This window comes from Pseudophryne corroboree, chromosome 2 (genome assembly GCF_028390025.1).
Source record: "Pseudophryne corroboree isolate aPseCor3 chromosome 2, aPseCor3.hap2, whole genome shotgun sequence".
NCBI classification, from domain to species: Eukaryota; Metazoa; Chordata; class Amphibia; order Anura; family Myobatrachidae; genus Pseudophryne; species Pseudophryne corroboree.
Window position 1 is genome coordinate 279,837,588 of NC_086445.1, and position 22,337 is coordinate 279,859,924.

The 22,337-nt window shown below is 43.8% G+C and overlaps 1 long non-coding RNA gene across 1 annotated transcript in view; it reads right to left on the bottom strand.

Annotated features, from left to right (window-relative positions):
• LOC135050726 (uncharacterized) overlaps positions 1–22,337 on the bottom strand; it is a 200,380-nt gene that overhangs the window by 531 nt on the left and 177,512 nt on the right. The gene's annotated exons all lie outside the window — the stretch shown is intronic.

A 22,337-nucleotide genomic window follows, 5' to 3' on the forward strand; every position in this document is an offset into this window, starting at 1 on the left:
GGAGACGCCATGCCAGATGTATAAGGCGTTACTGTGACTGCGTCCAGAGAGACAGGAGAGGATGCGGGAATGTGCACATCAGGATAACAGATGGGATCCGGTCCTGGAGCGCTGAGCCAGCCTTAGGAGGCATCTGATAGGTAAGAAATGGCGTCCAGATACCCGGATCGTGACATGTGCCATGGTAATTATGTGTTTCAATACAACCAACGCTAAATTTTTATATATTATGCAAGGGTGGTCTTCAGGTGGCCGGCTGCCGGAATCCCGACAGCCGGCATACCTGCACTTTTTCTCCCTCTTGGGGGTCCACGACCCCCCTGGAGGGAGAATAGATAGCGTGGCACGCGTAGCGCGCCAGCCTGCACGGGGCTCATTTGCGCTCGCCACGCTGTAGGGTATGCCAGCAGTCGGGCTTCCGGTACTGGAATGCTGGTCGCCAAGAGCCCGGCCGCTGGTATACCCTACTACACCCATTATGCAATACAACACAATCATTCTCTTTAAATAGCTCCTGTTTGTTAGAAATTGTTAGATTCAGAAACATTGTTTAATTTTGCATAGATTATATGTCCCTATTTACAGTTGCTGACTTTCTATGTACAAAGATGCCATGCTGGTTAACCTATATTGCCTCATTACCCTCCCCCCATCTGAAATGACGTGCTGCATACTCTGGGGCTGACGCTGGCCCTCCTTGATTCAATTATGGTCCATTGGTTCACACATTACAGTGAAATAGTTTTCCAATATCTCTTAAATTTACACAGCTTGCCTACACAATTTCTCTATTGGTTACAACACCATTGGCTTCTCTGTTCAACAGAGGCATTATCGAGTGACGTAATACTCCATGGAGATTCCAGACATAGTCAAAAGAAGTTAAAAGGGAAGTACAAATAATATGATGCGTGTGCACCAAAAGAGCAGCCACCGGTGAATACTAGGCCCTGGAAATAAGAAATAAAATATTAGGCAAAAAACAGAAGAAGTGAGAGACATAAAAGACAGAGAACATAATAAGCAATACGTGCATACTTAAAGTGTTCAGTATGATTTGCCGATGGACAGGATGCTGGCTGCCAATATACCGACAGCAGCATGCCATCCATCACAATCCCAAAGGACCCCCATTAATCACCCTAACCCTCACCTTTTCCCTTCCATAACCCTCCCTTGTGGGTGCCTGACCCTCCCCGGTGGTGCCTAACCCTCCCCGCTTAGTTCCTAACCCTCCCTTCCCCAGTGCCTAAACCTAACCTTCCCGTCCCTGTTCCCTAACCTTAACCTTCCCGTCCCTGTTCCCTAACCCTCCTCCTCCTCCTGGCTAAACCTAACCCCCTCCTCCTGCTGTGCGGACAATCGGGATGCTGGCTGTTTGTAATGTGACGCCAGCATCCTGAGCGGCGTTGGTATGTAGACACCGGCATTGCATCCTCCCTCGGGATCCCAGCATCGCTATACTAACCGCCGGGATCCCTTCCGTCGGAAAACTACTTTCTCTAACGTCCTAAGTGGATGCTGGGACTCCGTAAGGACCATGGGGAATAGCGGCTCCGCAGGAGACTGGGCACAAAAGTAAAAGCTTGAACTAGCTGGTGTGCACTGGCTCCTCCCCCTATGACCCTCCTCCAAGCCTCAGTTAGATTTTTGTGCCCGAACGAGAAGGGTGCATGCTAGGTGGCTCTCCTGAGCTGCTTAGAGTAAAAGTTTATTTTAGTTTTTTTATTTTCAGTGAGTCCTGCTGGCAACAGGCTCACTGCATCGGGGGACTAAGGGGAGAAGAAACGAACTCACCTGCGTGCAGAGTGGATTGGGTTTCTTAGGCTACTGGACATTAGCTCCAGAGGGACGATCACAGGTTCAGCCTGGATGGGTCCCGGAGCCGCGCCGCCGGCCCCCTTACAGAGCCAGAAGAACGAAGAGGTCCGGTGAAATCGGCGGCAGAAGACGTTCCTGTCTTCAACTAAGGTAGCGCACAGCACTGCAGCTGTGCGCCATTGCTCTCAGCACACTTCACACTCCGGTCACTGAGGGTGCAGGGCGCTGGGGGGGAGCGCCCTGAGACGCAATAAAAAACAGAAATACCTTAGGATGGCAAAAGAAATACATCACATATAGCTCCTGGGCTATATGGATGTATTTAACCCCTGCCAGTTTTCCAGAAAAAAGCGGGAGATAAGGCCGTCGTGAAGGGGCGGAGCCTATCTCCTCAGCACACAAGCGCCATTTTCCCTCACAGTTCCGCTGGAAGGACGGCTCCCTGACTCTCCCCTGCAGTCCCTACAGAATCAGGGTAAAAACGAGAGAGGGGGGGCACTATTGGCAGCTAAAGTATAAACAGCAGCTATAAAAGGGAGTAACACTTATATAAGGTTATCCCTATATATATATAGCGCTCTGGTGTGTGCTGGCAAACTCTCCCTCTGTCTCCCCAAAGGGCTAGTGGGGTCCTGTCCTCTATCAGAGCATTCCCTGTGTGTGTGCTGGGTGTCGGTACGATTGTGTCGACATGTATGAGGAGGAAAATGATGTGGAAGCAGAGCAATTGCCTGTATTAGTGATGTCACCCCCTAGGGAGTCGACACCTGACTGGATGGTTGTATTTAAAGAACTACGTGACAATGTCAGCACTTTACAAAAAACTGTTGACGACATGAGACAGCCGACAAATCAATTAGTGCCTGTCCAGGCGTCTCAGACACCGTCAGGGGCGATAAAACGCCCGTTACCTCAGTGGGTCGACACAGACCCAGACACGGATACTGAGTCCAGTGTCGACGGTGAGGAGACAAACGTAATGTCCAGTAGGGCCACACGTTACATGATCACGGCAATGAAGGAGGCATTGAACATTTCTGACACTACAAGTACCACAAAGAAGGGTATTATGTGGGGAGTGAAAAAACTACCAGTAGCTTTTCCTGAGTCAGATGAATTAAATGAGGTGTGTGATAAAGCGTGGGTTTCCCCCGATAAAAAAGTGCTAATCTCTAATAAATTATTGGCACTATACCCTTTCCCGCCAGAGGTTAGGGCGCGTTGGGAAACACCCCCTAAAGTAGATAAAGCGCTCACACGTTTATCTAAACAAGTAGCGTTACCGTCTCCTGATACGGCCGCCCTCAAAGAACCAGCGGATAGAAGGCTGGAAAATATCCTGAAGGGTATATACACACATACTGGTGTTATACTGCGACCAGCAATCGCATCAGCCTGGATGTGCAGTGCTGGAGTGGCGTGGTCGGATTCCCTGACTGAAAATATTGATACCCTGGATAGGGACAGTATATTACTAACTATAGAGCATTTGAAGGATGCATTACTATATATGCGTGATGCACAGAGGGATATTTGCACCCTGGCATCAAGAGTGAGTGCTATGTCCATTTCTGCCAGAAGAGCGTTATGGACGCGACAGTGGTCAGGGGATGCGGATTCCAAACGACATATGGAAGTATTGCCGTTTAAAGGAGAGGAGTTATTTGGGGCCGGTCTATCGGACCTGGTGGCCACGGCAACGGCCGGAAAGTCCACCTTTTTACCCCAGGTCACCTCTCAGCAGAAAAAGACACCGTCTTTTCAAACTCAGTCCTTTCGTTCCCATAAGTACAGGCGGGCAAAAGGCCACTCATTTCTGCCCCGGGGCAGAGGAAGAGGAAAAAGACTGCACCAGGCAGCCTCTTCCCAGGAGCAGAAGCCCTCCTCTGCTTCTGCCAAGTCTTCAGCATGACGCTGGGGCTTTACAAGCGGACTCGGACACGGTGGGGGCCCGTCTCAAAAATTTCAACGCGCAGTGGGCTCACTCGCAAGTGGACCCCTGGATTCTGCAGGTAGTATCACAGGGGTACAAACTGGAATTCGAGACGTCTCCCCCTCGCCGGTTCCTGAAGTCTGCTCTACCAAAGTCTCCCTCCGACAGGGAGGCAGTTTTGGAAGCCATTCACAAGCTGTATTCCCAGCAGGTGATAATCAAGGTACCTCTCCTACAACAGGGAAAGGGGTATTATTCCACGCTGTTTGTGGTACCGAAGCCGGACGGCTCGGTGAGACCAATTTTAAATCTAAAATCCTTGAACACTTACATAAAGAGGTTCAAATTCAAGATGGAGTCACTCAGAGCAGTGATAGCAAACCTGGAAGAAGGGGACTATATGGTGTCTCTGGACATCAAAGATGCTTATCTCCACGTCCCAATCTACCCTTCTCACCAAGGGTACCTCAGGTTTGTAGTACAAAACTGTCATTATCAGTTTCAGACGCTGCCGTTTGGGTTGTCCACGGCACCTCGGGTCTTTACCAAGGTAATGGCCGAAATGATGATTCTTCTTCGAAGAAAAGGCGTTTTAATTATCCCTTACTTGGATGATCTCCTGATAAGGGCAAGGTCCAGGGAACAGTTAGAAGTCGGAGTAGCACTATCTCAGTTAGTGTTACGTCAGCACGGGTGGATCCTAAATATTCCAAAATCGCAGCTGATTCCAACGACACGTCTCCTGTTCCTAGGAATGATTCTGGACACAGTCCAGAAAAAGGTGTTTCTCCCAGAGGAGAAGGCCAGGGAGTTATCCGAGCTAGTCAGGAATCTCCTAAAACCAGGCCAGGTGTCAGTGCATCAGTGCACGAGGGTCCTGGGAAAAATGGTGGCTTCTTACGAAGCGATTCCATTTGGAAGATTCCATGCAAGAACGTTTCAGTGGGATCTTCTGGACAAATGGTCCGGATCGCATCTTCAAATGCATCAGCGGATAACCCTGTCGCCAAGGACAAGGGTGTCTCTTCTGTGGTGGCTGCAGAGTGCTCATCTACTAGAGGGCCGCAGATTCGGCATTCAGGATTGGATCCTGGTGACCACAGATGCCAGCCTGAGAGGCTGGGGAGCAGTCACACAGGGACAAAATTTTCCAGGGCTTGTGGTCAAGCATGGAAACATCTCTTCATATAAACATTCTGGAACTAAGGGCCATTTACAATGCCCTAAGTCAAGCAAAACCCCTGCTTCAGGGTCAGGCGGTATTGATCCAATCGGACAACATCACGTCAGTCGCCCACGTAAACAGACAGGGCGGCACGAGAAGCAGGAGGGCGATGGCAGAAGCTGCAAGGATTCTTCGCTGGGCGGAGAATCATGTGATAGCACTGTCAGCAGTGTTCATTCCGGGAGTGGACAACTGGGAAGCGGACTTCCTCAGCAGACACGACCTTCACCCGGGGGAGTGGGGACTTCATCCAGAAGTCTTCCAAGAGATGGTAAACCGTTGGGAAAAACCAAAGGTGGACATGATGGCGTCCCGTCTCAACAAAAAACTGGACAGATATTGCGCCAGGTCAAGGGACCCTCAGGCAATAGCGGTGGACGCTCTGGTAACACCATGGGTGTACCAGTCAGTGTATGTGTTCCCTCCTCTGCCTCTCATACCAAAAGTACTGAGAATCATAAAAAGGAGAGGAGTAAGAACTATACTCGTGGTTCCGGATTGGCCAAGAAGGACTTGGTACCCGGAACTTCAAGAGATGCTCACGGAGGACCCGTGGCCTCTACCTCTAAGAAAGGATCTGCTCCAGCAGGGACCTTGTCTGTTCCAAGACTTACCGCGGCTGCGTTTGACGGCATGGCGGTTGAACGCCGGATCCTGAAGGAAAAAGGCATTCCAGAAGAAGTCATCCCTACCCTGATAAAAGCCAGGAAGGATGTAACCGCAAAACATTATCACCGCATTTGGCGAAAATATGTTGCATGGTGTGAGGCCAATGAGGCCCCTACAGAGGAATTTCAACTGGGTCGCTTCCTACATTTCCTGCAAACAGGACTGTCTATGGGCCTAAAATTAGGGTCCATTAAAGTTCAAATTTCGGCCCTGTCGATTTTCTTCCAAAAAGAACTGGCTTCAGTGCCTGAAGTCCAGACGTTTGTCAAAGGGGTGCTGCATATACAGCCTCCTTTTGTGCCCCCGGTGGCACCTTGGGATCTCAATGTGGTTTTGGGGTTCCTGAAATCACATTGGTTTGAACCACTCACCACTGTGGAATTAAAATATCTCACATGGAAGGTGGTAATGCTGTTAGCCCTGGCTTCAGCCAGGCGTGTCTCAGAATTGGCGGCTTTATCTTATAAAAGCCCTTACCTGATTTTTCACACGGATAGGGCAGAATTGAGGACTCGTCCTCAATTTCTCCCAAAGGTGGTTTCAGCGTTTCACGTGAACCAGCCTATTGTGGTGCCTGCGGCTACTAGGGACTTGGAGGACTCCAAGTTACTGGACGTAGTCAGGGCCCTCAAAATATGTATTTCCAGGACGGCTGGAGTCAGGAAATCTGACTCGCTGTTTATCCTGTATGCACCCAACAAGCTGGGTGCTCCTGCTTCTAAGCAGACGATTGCTCGTTGGATTTGTAGTACAATTCAGCTTGCGCATTCTGTGGCAGGCCTGCCACAGCCAAAATCTGTAAAAGCCCATTCCACACGGAAAGTGGGCTCATCTTGGGCGGCTGCCCGAGGGGTCTCGGCTTTACAACTTTGCCGAGCAGCTACTTGGTCAGGGGCAAACACGTTTGCTAAATTCTACAAATTTGATACCCTGGCTGAGGAGGACCTGGAGTTCTCTCATTTGGTGCTGCAGAGTCATCCGCACTCTCCCGCCCGTTTGGGAGCTTTGGTATAATCCCCATGGTCCTTACGGAGTCCCAGCATCCACTTAGGACGTTAGAGAAAATAAGAATTTACTTACCGATAATTCTATTTCTCATAGTCCGTAGTGGATGCTGGGCGCCCATCCCAAGTGCGGATTGTCTGCAATACTTGTATATAGTTATTGTTACAAAATTTGGGTTATTATTGTTGTGAGCCATCTTTTCAGAGGCTCCTTCGTTTATCATACTGTTAACTGGGTTCAGATCACAGGTTGTACGGTGTGATTGGTGTGGCTGGTATGAGTCTTACCCGGGATTCAATATCCTTCCTTATTATGTACGCTCGTCCGGGCACAGTATCCTAACTGAGGCTTGGAGGAGGGTCATAGGGGGAGGAGCCAGTGCACACCAGCTAGTTCAAGCTTTTACTTTTGTGCCCAGTCTCCTGCGGAGCCGCTATTCCCCATGGTCCTTACGGAGTCCCAGCATCCACTACGGACTATGAGAAATAGAATTATCGGTAAGTAAATTCTTATTTTCCCTTAATATAGACAATGTACAAAACAGAATATAGACATAGATAATTATAGACAATGTACAAAACAGGAAAACCAAAAATTAATGGAATACAAAAAGCATACTGTAGCTGGGAATAAAACAAAGGAGACAAAAAAGTAGTAAAACAAAGTCCAAGTAGCTAAAGTGATGACATGATCTTCATTTTTGACAATCCTGAATTACCAAAATCCAGCAATTGTAACCTTACTAGTTTCCCTTCCCACTAAATAGCCCATATTAGGGATGAACCAAGCCTGGCTAACCTCTTTTGCGTGTGCTTTTTCATGGATCATCCAATTCTCACTGAGTTGCCAGATCGGTGTGCTGACATGTTATCAGCCCATGTGGCACTCAATTCTCTGGCCTTTGTTTTAAAGGGCTCACAATAAAACTTACCTTGCTTCTACTCAACTCTCCCACATGGTGCTTAAAGCAATGTCCTCCTCTTGGTGCCTCAAGAGGCTCACCCCCACAGTATGCACCATGTAACCTTAAGATGTCATGTCACACTTTAGATCCATCCTGCCAAACAGAGCTACTCGCTACACTGTAGGGTTATGAATCCGCACTGGAGTGGGATAATTGTAATTAGTTTGCACCGGTAATATATATGGATTCTCTGGTTAATATCTTACCATAGTTGTTAGTTGCTAGTAGTGCTCCCCGGGGTTTTATTATTACAAATTTAGAGCAGAAAGAATTGTCTCCTTGCATGGACACAATGGGGACAGAGACACAGTAAAAACCCTTGTTTGAGGGCATTCTTAGGTATTTATGTATTTAAAATGTAACTGTTATTAATTTAGAATTAAAATGGATTTTTTTTTTATCCTATGCAGAAAATAGTTTCTTTACACAAAAACACACAACAGAAAACACATAAGCAAAATAGTAGCTAGGATCATGTATTGCGCATCCAGGGACAAGGCTTTTTGAGAAGTTTTAATCAGGGTAATTATTCAATTGCTCAGTATAATTAAAGTTAGGATCTTATTCACCTCAGGATTTTTACTGTGCAAGGAGACAATTCTTTCTGCTCTAAACAGAGGCATTCGGCCAGGCCCTGAAGGGGCACAACCTCTGTACTGGCAACCAGGCTGGCCCAACTGGCATTTGCAGCCATGGCAGTAATGCATCACACTTCTCTCTACTCTGTAGTAACATACTGTATATCCTTGTCTAACCATACTGTAGTAATACACATCCCCCTCTCACTTTTGTAGTAACACATTCCCACCCTCCTCTCCATAGTAGCACCTATCTCCTCTCTCACCTCTGTAGTTATACATCTCACCCTGTAGTAACACATTTCCCCCTCACACCTCTATAGAAACACATCCCCCCCCCCTCTCCCCTCCATGGTAACACATCTCCCACACTTCCATAGTAACACACATTCCCGCTCTCCCCTCCATGGTAACCCATCTTCCACACTTCCATAGTAACACACATTCCCGCTCTCCCCTCCATGGTAACACATCTTCCACACTTCCATAGTAACACACATTCCCGCTCTCCCCTCCATGGTAACACATCTTCCACACTTCCATAGTAACACACATTCCCGCTCTCCCCTCCATGGTAACACATCTTCCACACTTCCATAGTAACACACATTCCCGCTCTCCCCTCCATGGTAACACATCTTCCACACTTCCATAGTAACACACATTCCCGCTCTCCCCTCCATGGTAACACATCTTCCACACTTCCATAGTAACACACATTCCCACTCTCCCCTCCATGGTAACACATCTTCCACACTTCCATAGTAACACACATTCCCGCTCTCCCCTCCATGGTAACACATCTTCCACACTTCCATAGTAACACATTTCCCCCTCACACCTCTGTAGAAACACATCCCCCCCCCCTCTCCCCTCCATGGTAACACATCTTCCACACTTCCATAGTAACACACATTCCCGCTCTCCCCTCCATGGTAACACATCTTCCACACTTCCATAGTAACACACATTCCCGCTCTCCCCTCCATGGTAACACATCTTCCACACTTCCATAGTAACACACATTCCCGCTCTCCCCTCCATGGTAACACATCTTCCACACTTCCATAGTAACACATTTCCCCCTCACACCTCTGTAGAAACACATCCCCCCCCCCTCTCCCCTCCATGGTAACACATCTCCCACACTTTCATAGTAACACACATTCCCGCTCTCCCCTCCATGGTAACCCATCTCCCACACTTCCATAGTAACACATTCCCGCTCTCCCCTCCATGGTAACACATCTCCCACACTTCCATAGTAACACACATTCCCGCTCTCCCCTCCATGGTAACACATCTTCCACACTTCCATAGTAACACACATTCCCGCTCTCCCCTCCATGGTAACACATCTTCCACACTTCCATAGTAACACACATTCCCGCTCTCCCCTCCATGGTAACACATCTTCCACACTTCCATAGTAACACACATTCCCGCTCTCCCCTCCATGGTAACACATCTTCCACACTTCCATAGTAACACATTTCCCCCTCACACCTCTGTAGAAACACATCCCCCCCCCCTCTCCCCTCCATGGTAACACATCTCCCACACTTTCATAGTAACACACATTCCCGCTCTCCCCTCCATGGTAACCCATCTCCCACACTTCCATAGTAACACATTCCCGCTCTCCCCTCCATGGTAACACATCTCCCACACTTCCATAGTAACACACATTCCCGCTCTCCCCTCCATGGTAACACTTCTTCCACACTTCCATAGTAACACATTTCCCCCCTCTCATCTCTGTAGTGACACTCTACATTCTTTTCACCTTTGTAGTTATACCATACTTGCCTACTCTCCTGCATCCTGCGAAAGGCTCCTGTTTCAGGGTGTAGTTTCCCGTTGCCCCAGAAAGCTAATAAAAAAAACCTGATTCACCTGCCCAGTCGCAATGCTGTAAGTCCAGGCTTACACGGGTATGACATAAATGCACAGAAATTCGATGCAGCTGTTGCCGATGGCCACCAGGGGGAGAGCATATGATAGAGAGGTGTCTCAGAGAGTTATTAAAAAACTCAGACAACATGGCTTGTGCCCTCCTGCAGTTAGGACCGTAATTACCCTTGCCTCCAGATATCCCTGTTCTCTGCTGCCAGTCTGGGGCTATGGCAGATGCTGTGTTACAGGTAATATATACTGTTACTAAGTATTACTGTAATGTTATGTATGTTTGTCTGGATGGGTATGGGGGTGTATGCTGGGTGCTGTGTGAGTTTGGGGGATGCATACGGGACACTGTGTGTTTATGGGGTGGGATGTACTATGCTGGGCACTGTGTGGTTTTGGGGTGGGAGATTGTATGCTGGGCACTGTATAGCTATGGGGGGTGTATGCTGGGACTTTGTGTAAGTGGGGGTGGGGTGGTGTAAGCTGGGCACTGTATGGGAGAGTGTATGCAATGCACTCCATGGATATGTACGCTGGGCACTGTATGGGTTCGTGTATGCTGGGCACATTGTGGGTATGGGGTTGGGAATGTAAGCTGGGCACTATGGGTGTGGGGGTGTATGCTGGTCACAGTGTTTGCGTATGGGGGGTATATGCTGGGCAAGGTGTGGGGTGTATGATGGGCACTGTGGGTATGAGGAGTGCATGCTGTGCACTGTATGGGACTTGTGTGTATGCTGGGCACTGTGTGGGTATGCAGGGTGCATGCTGGGCACTGTATGAGTAAGGGACATATGTCTCTATCCTCCTGCATCCTGCGGGAGACTCCCGGTTCAGTTTAGAGTCTACAGCTGTTCTGGATAGTTAATTAGAACCCCTTGATTCCCCTGTCAAGCAGATCTATCAAGTGGCAGCAGCCATGTCTTCATTTTAGTACTATAGTTTTCACTTGCCACTGCAGGACACACCCCTGAGTGGCAATAGATACGCTCATAGGCCAGAGTTAGACACACCCATTGGGCAAAGCATGACGTGCCCACTCAATGGTGCTTTGCATTGTGTATTCTACTGTACCAGTGGTGTAACTACCATGGGTGCAAAAGGGAGCAGCTGCTATGGGGCCCAGGATGCTTCGAAGGCCCACTGCTCCTTCTGTATCTAGTCACGGAATACCTCCAGGGTCCGTGACTCCCCTTCGCAACCCCCATAAGAATGGCTGCCACCGATAGCATAAAAGCTCCCCCCCCCCCCCCCCCCATATTCTCCAGAGGCTGCAGCCACACTTGCAGCAGGGAGGCCCACCTGGCTGGCTCCGAGTCAAAGTCATGATTTTCATAGCTAACCATTGTAATTAATTTATATGAGGTCACTCTCAGAAAGAGCATTGTATATTTTCTACAGATAAATGTGAGCTGCATCGGTTTCACTTTAACATTTGCATTCAAAGCTGTAATATTTTACATTTGAAACAGTTTGTGTCATATTAACAATAATGTTAAAATGGCTGCACAAAAATAAGTTTCAAGTGTAGATTTTTTTTCTTCAATCTCTGTTGGAAATGTCATAGGTTTGTTCCACAAGCGACTGGTCCTTGCGTCATGCTTGAGCTTCCAGCACAGGACAAGCAGCAGTCACAACAGGCGGCCGAGTCATGTAGTTGTGTACAAATAACACATCCGTTCTGTAAAACGCATCATCTCTGACTGAGCAGCGAGGTGACTGTTAGACAAAAGGACACCTTTAGTCAACACAAACGAGGTAATTTGTGCAACTAAATGTTCCAGTTAATTGTCACAGATGCAAATGAGTTAGGTAATTCAACTAATTATAGACTTGTTGTGGTAGTAAAAATTATCTTCCAGAGGTCAAAAATTTGATAGAAAGTCCCAGTAAACAGAATTTAGATGTGTTTACACTACACACAAAGATACTTGTTTTTCCTAATACAAATGTGTAGAGTATAATTAAATCTGGTAGAGACATGATAAGAATTTTAATCGAAGACATTTATATAGTAATGACCGAATCTCTATTACAATGTCACATTTTCAGTGCCAGAATTAATGTTCGGTCAGTGTTTCTCTATAAAGCTTAATTTTCCAGGATTTATAACAGGACAACACAGGACATTAATTCTGGGCTGAAACTTAGCAAGAGGCCTCTCTACCTATCGGACGAATGTTTCAGGGACACCAAGCCCATATGTCTTGTTTTCCTTTGAAAAGGAATGGCTGACATTACAATTTTGTCATTATCCAATTTCTTCAAATGATAACGGCCCCAGCCGTAAGGAAGGCAATGTTATTAGTTTAAGAGTACTCCTTAACGATGCCTTAAATCTGAGGATGGAGAGTTAGTAAATATTGTACTGTATGTGAGTTTTACAAAGTCAAAGTGTTTTTCATTAAAATAGTTTTACGGACACACACTGGGCTATCTTTGGTATCATGGCGACTAGTTTTCAAATTTCACCAGATTGCCGAAGACTGCTATTGATACTCTCGGCCTTGACGAGGAATTGTATACTTTAGCAGTGGTTTCACTTTTCTCCTCAATCCTATGCAAATGTTTAAAGGCAAACTTTTTCATGTGTTTAAGATGCACTGGATAGAAACAACAACTTGACAATTTTTTCTCTATTTGGGAATCTTTTATTGGTACTTTGGACATTTCCATTAAATTCACAAATGCTTTCAGATGGTTTATGAGACCAGAATATTTATTTCTGATTCTCCTATACAACCCGGTTAAGGTGCAGTTTTATACTGTGGGAATGGCTTGGATAAAGGCGATCTTTTTTTTTTACGTTATCTATATTCAGTTTATTGTATAATGTCTGCAAAATGCTATTTTCCCTTGTAATAACTTTAAATACTTATTTCCTTATGGTTTTGTAATTAAAATATTGAAAATCTCGGGGAAAAAAACATGTTAAAGAAAATGTTTAAGGACGAATTTTGTTAGATATTATGCAAATGTTATAAACCTTAATTTACGAACACTCTAAAATATTGATGGGCAGCATGGGCACCTTTCACCTGCAGGCCCCAACTCCTTCCAGGTTTTGCTCGCTGTCATGGCTATTGGAAGTTGGTGAAGCTCAGTTTCAGAGTAGAATATTCTGCACACATGACTACACACTGCTGGAGGAAGAAGAGACGGTGCTTTCAGCAGTATGTGATCTTCTTCCTCTAGTGTATGGAGTTGCCAGTAAAGTCATTCAACTATGAAATGTTTCACTTCCTACAGTGGTGCTTGAAAGTATGTGAACCCTTTCGAATTTTCTATATTTCTGCGGAAATTTGGCTTAAAACTACCTAAGATTTTCACACAAGTCCTAACAGTAGATAAAGAGAATCAAATCAAACAAATCAGACAATAAAATTAGACGTACTCATTTTTTTTGAGGAAATGATCCAATATCACAAATCTGTATGTAGCAAAAGTATGTGAACCTTTGCTTTCAGTATCTGGTATGACCCCCTTGTGCAGCAATAACTTCATGTAAAAGTTTCCGGTAATTGTTGATTAGTTCTGAACATCGGCTTGGATGCATTTTACCCCATTCCTCCGTACAAAACAGCTTCAACTCTGTTATGTTGATGGGTTTCTTCTCATGAACTGCTCGCTTCAGGTCCTTCCATAACATTTCAGTTGGATTAAGGTCAGGACTTTGACTTGGCAATTCCAAAACTTTAAATGTAATCTTCTTTAACCATTCTTTAGTTGAATGACTTGTGTGCTTTGGGTCGTAGTCTTGCTGCATGACCCACGTTATATTGAGATTTAGCTCATGGACAGGTGTCCTGACATTTTCCTTTAGAATATTCTGGTATAATTCAGAATTCATTGTCCCATCAATGATGACAAGATATCCTGAGCCAGATGCAGCAAAACAGGCCCAAACCATGATACAAACACCACCGTGTTTCACAGATGGTATAAGAGAATGCTGTGTTCTCACAGATATGTCATATTGGATCATTTCCTCAAAAAAATATGCATGTCTAATTTTTTTGGTCTCATTTGTTTGATTTGGTTCTATTTATCAACTTTTAGGACTTGTGTGAAAATCTGAGGTAGTTTTAGGCCAAATTCAAGCAGAAATATAGAAAATTCTGATGAGTTCACAAACTATCAAGCACCACTGTGTGTGACTAAGGGCCTGATTCTGATTTGTATGCACATGGCCACGCAGCTGAGAGTTTTCAGCGTATGGACTTGCTAATCATAGCAAGGGAAGCAACTGCCCAGAAATAAATATAGACTCCCACTGGAGCCATTGCAATGTCCTCAACGACTGCATCCACATACACAGCATCGACGCAGAAACAAGGAATATCATCTCTGCGAGTGAATCTATGGTCACGCAGACTGATCACTGCTTTATCGATGCTGGTGTCATGTTTCTCTATGTTTCTCTATGTACATAATCGCAGCTGAAGGAAGAAACATGCCCCAAAATGGTTGTGTCATGCCTGCATTGTTGCCGAACTCCCCATGGCATTGCATACAAATTGGAATCAGGCCCTAATGTTCCCAAGCAGAAGATTTTCTCTCCTGTGGAACATGCCTTGTTCATGGCTCTCAATCCGTTCTATGGGCTTAATTCAGACTTGATCGCAGCAGCAAAATTGTTCTCTAATGGGCAAAACCATGTGCACTGCAGGGGGGGGGGGGGGCAGATATGTGCAGAGAGAATTAGATTTGGGTGGGTTATATTGTTTCTGTAAACTGCAAATTTTCTTGAATGACAGGGATCTGAAGGACTAACAGAACTGGGAAGTAACATTTCATATTGCATTCTTCCTCATTCCACCCAAAACTAAATTGATCAGATCTTGATATAAAGTAGAATCTGAAACTGGCAGCGCAAAGACCACTTTATGATATATGACTATTTTTATGGTAAACTCCTGGATCTAGGTCCTTATATGGGATAATCTTGATTGGCTTTAGGCATTTATAGCTAAATGTGGTCTATGTGTACTTATACCCCTCCTATTGCCCCACACGCAAAAACAAAATATTGTATTTTGGGACTAGCTATTGCACCAGCCAAGTACTTGTTACGAGGGTGGATCATTAGGTCGACAGTCACTAGTTCCTGGGTGGACATGCACACGGTAGACAGTGAAAAGTTAGACACCTGAAAAGGTCGATACAGGTTTTTGGGGATTTTTGTTTGCCATTTTGAAAATGTAAACACTTGTAACCCCAATTAGTGTGCCACATCCCCTTGCATGCCTCACTTCATCGCCATGCTTCGGGTAAGGTTCCTCACGCTGCTACTGCAGAGCTTGGCACAGGCTACTATTCCCAGTCATAGTCCACGTGGATAGTAAAGTATGAAAGCGTTTGAAAAAACAAAAACAAACGTGTGTCGTCCATATGTGTGTCAACCATTGTCATATCAACCATTTGAGCCTGTCGACCTAATGCATGTTAACCATAAGGGATCGACCAATTGACTGTTGACCTTACTACTGTCGACCTACAGTATTATCTGGATACCCTTGTTATCGTATATGCATAATACAAATGTAATAGAGGCATTCCTGTGCACGTGGTCATGTCTGTTCTGATACCTTAACATGATGTAAATAAAGTTTAAAGTAGAAAATATTTATATGAAGTTGATGTTCATAATGTGTTAGTAAACTGGACTTTTTATACCATGCACATTTCCATCATGACCTGCATATAATGTGACACAGAAAGTGTTTATAAGGGCCGCTCCCAATGGTGCAGCTAGTGGGGAATGTGTCCTTGGTGAGGAATGTAATCTAGGCAGTCAAGATGTCGACTGACCAAAGTTGACATGGTAAAAATGTCGCAAGGGGAGGGGGGGTCCTTGCACATTTGTTTCTAAAATGTAACTACTTAGCTGCTCCTAGCCTGGCAGGCATCTGAGCCACCTGCTTTTGGCACCGTTTGAGCCATTAACTGCATCCTATTAGCAGTAGCCGTGTTATTTTATTGTGACTTTTTATATTTTGACCTTGTCGGCAATTTGGTGTCAAACTCATAATCTATTTTGATTGTGTCTACATTTTAACTATCGACATTTTGACCCTGTCGAACTGTCGAAATATAGTTCATGTCGACATTTAGTTTGTCTAAATATTGTATTTGTCGACATTATGGTGCCTTATTCAGAAATGTATAAGGCACCTGCGCATGTGCGGCCGCCAAATTTGTTCGGCTCGCAGTGGGTGTGAACGCTTCTGCCTGATTGACAGGCAGAGGCGTTTGCGAGGCAGGCAGGGAGCAACACTGATTGCGATCGTAATCGCAAATCTGTGAAGACCTCTAGCCAAACCCACAAACTCATCTGCAATTATACAACCCCATCGCAAATCTAGCCCATTTCCATTGCATGCATAGCTACAGTACAAACGCAACATGGCGTACATTCACTCAAAATTGCAAGAAACAACGCCACTCTTATACATAGATGTCAGCACAAAACTGGGATGGTTTGTTTCTTATTCTATTTTGTCAGAAAAATGTTAGAAAGGCGTTAAGAGTCATGGTGTAAACTCAATACATACATGTGATTTATTTACGTAGGCATGCAGCACACTAATAGCAAACAAGATAGCAGCGCTATATTCAACAATTAAAATGTAAATCAACACAACGATAAATATCGATCTGGAACAAATGGAAATGAATGGACTGAAAAGAAAGGTACCAATTATTTAATAGCATAAATGATTAAAAGTGCACAACATTGTGAAGCAATGTTTAAAATACATTTAAAAATGATAGTTAATAATCAATATAATCAATATTCAGATCACCAGAAGGCTACTAAGTGTGTGTCCGTTCCTTAATTGATGTGGACATCAGATGAATAACGTCAGAATGAACATGGGACTGATGGCACAGTCCTATTGGTGATAGTTACCACAGTGATTACCGCTGGAGGGAAGGAGTCCTCTAGATGGCGTCCCTTTAAATGAATAGGGTCTTTTGGGATCCTTGGTCCTCACTAGAATTGCGGAGTCCTCAATGCTGAGTTCGTTTTTATGGTGTCACCAATGTGTGTTGGTCGTTCATCTGGTCATCTGTAAGGATGGTCAAAGTCCACTAAAGGTCCGGATGTAGCTCTTACACTTTCCAAAGTAGACAAGGTGATCTGGAAAACCTGACGCGTTTCGCTGCAGGGCCTGCAGCTTTTTCAAAGGTGATCTAGTCAGTTTGAAAGTTGCCATATTTATACCCTAAAATGGCTGCTAATTGGTCCACACCTGTTCAGTCCACTCATCTCCAATTAGTCGTTCCAGTTCTCAAAACATATATATTTCAATGTCATAATGATTATAATCCACATTCCTTAATAATACATAGTTGGTTGCACATTTTTATGTCTATATAACGAAATTTATAATGCTTATATATATAATAAAAACACATCCAGGTTACTACAGCAGTGATTTAATTCCGGGTCAATTCCCGATGTTGCCTGGCAACCGTAGTAAACATATTTTATCTTTAGCGATCTTAGGCTTATTAGTATATATCTCCTCTTTTTCATACTATTTCTGGTTCTTTTCAGTCCATTCATCTCCATTTGTTCCAGATCGATATTTATCGTTGTGTTGATTTACATTTTAATTGTTGAATATAGCGCTGCTATCTTGTTTGCTATCTGTTTGTTTCTCATCAGTAGGATTGACTAGTCCTGCTTGTGTAGCAGCTGCTCAAAATTAGCACAACAGCCCTTCTTGCGCCTGATTTAACTCCGGTTAACCCCCCCTTTTTTGCATCTACACATAGTCCTAATCGGGCAGCATGGGCTGTTTTTCTAATTTTTCCGATAGACATAATAGAAGACAGTCATATTTTTCCAAATGGGAGAACCCTTTGGAGAACAAAGTAAATAAGTGTGACAGCCAACTAAGAGAAGACTTCTTTAAATTAGAGGATCTATGGAAATCTGAGGCAAAACATTGGCTGGACACTATGAATATGCAAAAATATATTGATAAAAAGATCATTCCCAGAGGCCTCAGACTCTCAAAACCTTCCATTTTTCTTGAGAACAAAGAATACCAAGATAAATGGAACTCCTTATTGGATAAGTGCTCTCTAAATCTTATGGAATTGGTAATAGATTATAGGAATAGCAAATTAAAGATTATTGAAACAGAGATAGAAATCCTCAAACAAAAATTGGAACCTTACAGTCACACGGCTGAATTTAAAGAAAGAGATGCAGCTACTACAGAAAGAGTGAATAAATTAGAACAGACTATCCTAGAAACAAAATGTAGAAAATTTCGAAGGGACATAGAAGATTACAACTCCAACAATGTGAGGGATTTCAGACAAAAACTAGATAGAAGACCCCTAAAAAGGTTTGATACAGACAAATCCCAAGATCAGTGGAGGCCCCCCCAGAGGTTTAATCAACAGAATACTCCCAGGGACCGTTCCCGTATTAGAAATAGACAGACGCCACAATTTAGAGACACTATGGGTAACTCACCATTAAGAAGGAACCCAGACGATCGAGAAGAATTAAGAACCACCAATAGAGATCCAGGTGCTAGACCCAAAACACAATCAGGTAACATAACACAACATGACACCCCCCTTTTTTTAGAACAGCGCAAAAGGCGATTCCAAGACAGGGGCAGAGATTGGCAAGGAGAACCACCAAAAAGACGGAGAAATATCAGCATAGAGGAAGAAGAGGAGGAAAGAGAGAGGTATCCAAGAGATTGAAAAAATCCATAAATAATCTATCTCAAAACACAGTCTATAATTTATCCTCCAGAAAACTAACAAATAATGAAATACAAGTACTGAATAAGGGCTTGAAATTCTCCCCCTCAGCACCACCAAATATTTTCAACCTCTTCGTTGAACTAAATCGGTTTGTGAGGACCTTATGTCGAAAAAAATATTTTGCAAAACACGCTCTTCAAAAAAACAAGGATGATTCTTGCCCCATAATCTTAGATACAGAGGACAAAGTAGCTCTAGAAGCTCTGACAGATCTTTTAGAGGAAGGTGACACTGGTTTGCCTCCACATGAAATAATGATATACGACATAAAACAAGAGAGGAATAAATTTAAAAAGAGGTCGGAGTTCTACCCTATAAAATCCAAAGGATCCAGTATAGACTCTTTCTATAAAACAACTTTAAGAGATTTCAAAAATATATGTGCAAATTCAGATAAACTCACAAAAAAACCTAGAAATTTGAATAAATGGGAAAATCAGGCGATAAAGAAACTAATGAAGGACAGCTCAATAATAATTAAGCAAGCAGATAAGGGGAGGGGGGTTGGTGATACAAGATAGGACGGAATATATTAAAGAAGCTTCTAGACAGTTAAACAATGGCGAATTCAACAAAATTCTGACCCATGACCCTTCTCAACCCTTTCTGGCAGAACTTGGGGACCTTCTCGCCAGGGCTATGAAAGATGACATTATCTCCAGGGAGGAATACAACTTCTTATTTTGTATGCACCCGACAGTTCCCATATACTATCACCTCCCTAAAATACACAAATCCCTCACATCACCCCCTGGACGTCCCATTATATCTGGAATAGATTCTCTTACGTCTAATCTTTCATTTTATGTAGATTCTTTTTTACAACCACGGGTGTCAACACTGAGGTCACATATTAAGGATACGGCACATTTTCTCAACTTAATCAAAGACATTGAGTGGAAAGAAACATATGCGTTCCTTACACTCGATGTCCAAAGCCTTTATTCAAATATTCCACATGAAATGGGTGTTCGCACCATAACAAATAGATTACACATAGATGGAGATCTTACTGATAAACACCAAACATTTATAACAGATTCAATCTCATTCATCTTGCAACACAATTATTTCTTATTTTTAGACACTTTTTATCTACAGGTGATGGGGACGGCCATGGGAACCAGGTTCGCGCCGAGTTACGCCAACCTCTACATGGGTGAGGTCGAAGACCGACTCGTGTGGGGGGGCGGATTCAACGCGAGCCTGGTTTTCTATGGCCGTTACATTGATGACCTTTTTATTATTTGGGATGGGGACCCCATTTCTGCACAGATTTTTGTTGATCACCTAAATTCTAATGATTATAATTTGGTATTCACTCACTCGTTTCAGACACAATCTATTTCATTTTTAGATATCTCCCTGGAGATAAAAGATTCAAAAATACAAACAAAAAACTTCTCTAAGGAGGTTGGAACTGATGCCTACCTACATTTCAAAAGTGCGCATCACATGCCCTGGAAGAGAAGTATCCCCAAAAGTCAATTCTTACGTATCCGCAGAAACTGTTCGGAAGACAGTTTCTTTGAAATACAAGCAAAACAGATGTACGACTCCTTTATATCGAGAGGTTATCCAGAGTCAATTCTCAAAAATGCATTAGATGAAACCAGAAAACTAGATAGGAACCATCTGCTATGCCCCACTAAAAAAGATAAAAAAAACCGACTTTAAGCAAGAAGAAGTAGCTTTCATTTCCACTTTTAATAATTGTTTCTCAGAAATTAAAAACACTGTTTCAAAAAATTTTAACATACTGAAACAAGATATTCATCTTTCCTCCACTTTACCAGAAAATCCACGGTTCATCTTTAAGAAGAACCAATCCTTAAAAAACTTGTTAGCACCGAGCCACTTAAAATCCATTATGCCTTGCACCAATAGAGGTGTTGAAAATGCCAACTGGCTAAATAACCTAAAGGGATGCTATAAATGTGGAAAGAATAGATGCATAACTTGTGATTTTATTCAAAATAAAACCCATAAGATTCAGTTAGATGAGCCGGGAAAGTTTTATGAAATTAAACAGTTTATTAATTGCGAGACCCCCTATGTGATCTACCTACTCAGTTGTAGCTGCAATAAAAAATATATAGGCCGTACTACACGAACTTTAAAAACACGATTTCTAGAACATCGCAGAAATATAATAAAAAAAGTACAGACACATAGTGTATCAAAACATTTTAGTATATATCATCAGGGAAACCCAATAGGTTTAAAACTTTTGGGTATAGAACATATTTCAAAAACCCTACGAGGAGGGGATAGATATAAAAAGTTATGTAAACAAGAGGCTCTATGGATGTTCAAAATGAACACCATATTTCCAGATGGACTCAATGAGTCAATAGAATTAAATACGATAATCTAAAACACGATTTTTCTTTGCTCTACCCCCCCCCTTCCCTCCCCAACCACCCCCCCCCCTCCCTAACCCCCCTTTCCCCTTCCCTCCCCTACACCACCACCCCCCCCCCTACAACCCCCCTGTCCCCTCCCCCCCCCCCCTCCCCTACACTCCCTCCCCCCCCCCCCTTCTTATGATTCACATACCCTTCCTTCACATATAGATAAATGACATTTATATAACAATATATTGGAACGGATATTATATAAATGAATTTCCAATATTGAAGTTGAAATAACTAGAAATTAGTATCATATTTCTTTAATAGGATTAATGCTACATAGAATGAATTATACGTCGCAGATTAAATTTCCTCCTCGCTATAGAAAGAAGTGAAGCTAAATATAATCAGAAACTCAAACACTGTTTAATAAACAAGATTAGATGTGATTTCTAAAGAATCTGCCTGTAATCACATAGAGAAAATTTTAGACTCTGGATTTTTCTCCTCCCTCTTTCCTCCCTCTATGGTGGTAAATTACCAAAGAATAGCGGTTTATAATAATCCAGACAGCCAAGTGTATATGGTTGCCTGGTTACAGATTGGGAGTACCCTCCATAACCGGAAGAGATGTGTTCTCTGTCTCTTTAGTCAGTTTATATGCGGGTAATGAAAATCCCCCTAAGGAGGTCCGTGAACTAGTAACAGCCATTTGTTTATGGTTGCCTAGACACGGACCGGGGATTTCTGCCGCGACCGGAAGTGACGTGTCTTGTGTCTATATCAATAACACAGATACGTTACAAATATGTGTTTCCCATCCCTTTCATACATTTGCGATGGGGACTCCCTCAAGGCAGTCCGTGAGCTAGCAACAACCATTTGTTTATGGTTGCCTAGACACGGACCGGGGATCTATGCCGTGACCGGAAGTGACGTATTCTGTATCCACACTTGTGATACAGATACGGTCTCTTCACGTAAGAAAAAGCCGCAGACGCAATTCAAGACTCCGGGAATATGTATGGGCCGAGAGCCAGAGGCGAGACTCAGGGGTCCAATTCCAAATTATGGTCTTTACCAC